We start from the raw sequence: 792 nt of genomic DNA, 5'->3' as shown, positions 1-792 counted from the left end.
GAACTGTGCCTCAGCATGAGCAACAGATGCGGGTCAGTCAAAGACAAACTGATGGGAAAGAAGTGTTTTGCCTATTTTACCGTTATCTTGACAATGATTTTGTGTTGTGCAGAAATCCCTGATCAGTCCGTAACAAAATCACTTCATAATTGTGTTGCTCCAAATTGACTGTGGGAAATTACAGTAATTATCAATCACTGTAATTGTTGTTTACGAGGATATTTGTTCTGTTGTAGTTTAGGAGTTGTGCTCAAAGTAGATTTTGGATCTCAAAGTGAAGGTAAGAGAAGCCATGAAAATGACAGACAGCCAGGGTTAGGTTTGGATAACTTGTGAGGATCTCAACCACCACCACCACCCACTCTTTGTACCGAGGATGACGGACCTCTGGACTTTCAGGACGGACTACGTCACCCAGCTGGCTTTGAAATGGAGATTTCCCAGGAGCAAGGGGTAGAGGACAAAAAGGAAAAAGTGACAGATGGATAGACGAAGGAAGGATTGTTCAATGACTTTACCAGAAGAAGGCCTTACGAGTCATCGTTACACTAGTGGTCATGAGTTCCGGAGAAGAGCAAACAGAAGTCAAGTTCTAGCAGTGTTTTACCGAGTTAGTATATATCATATTAAATAATAAACGTACCTGTTAAAGATTGTAACATAAATGTACGGAACATTTTGGTTGGAAAACTTTAATCTATGAATATAAATAAACACGTCGATAAATAGAAATTGAGATTGTAAAACATTTTTGGATTGCAATTTCTATATTATTATGTTCAATATTATTGT

The sequence above is a fragment of the Cebidichthys violaceus genome, unplaced genomic scaffold, assembly GCF_023349555.1.
Source record: "Cebidichthys violaceus isolate CVI_PGR_0920_01 unplaced genomic scaffold, fCebVio1.0.p SCAF_15, whole genome shotgun sequence".
Lineage (NCBI taxonomy): Eukaryota > Metazoa > Chordata > Actinopteri > Perciformes > Stichaeidae > Cebidichthys > Cebidichthys violaceus.
Note: the sequence above shows the minus strand (reverse complement) of the source record.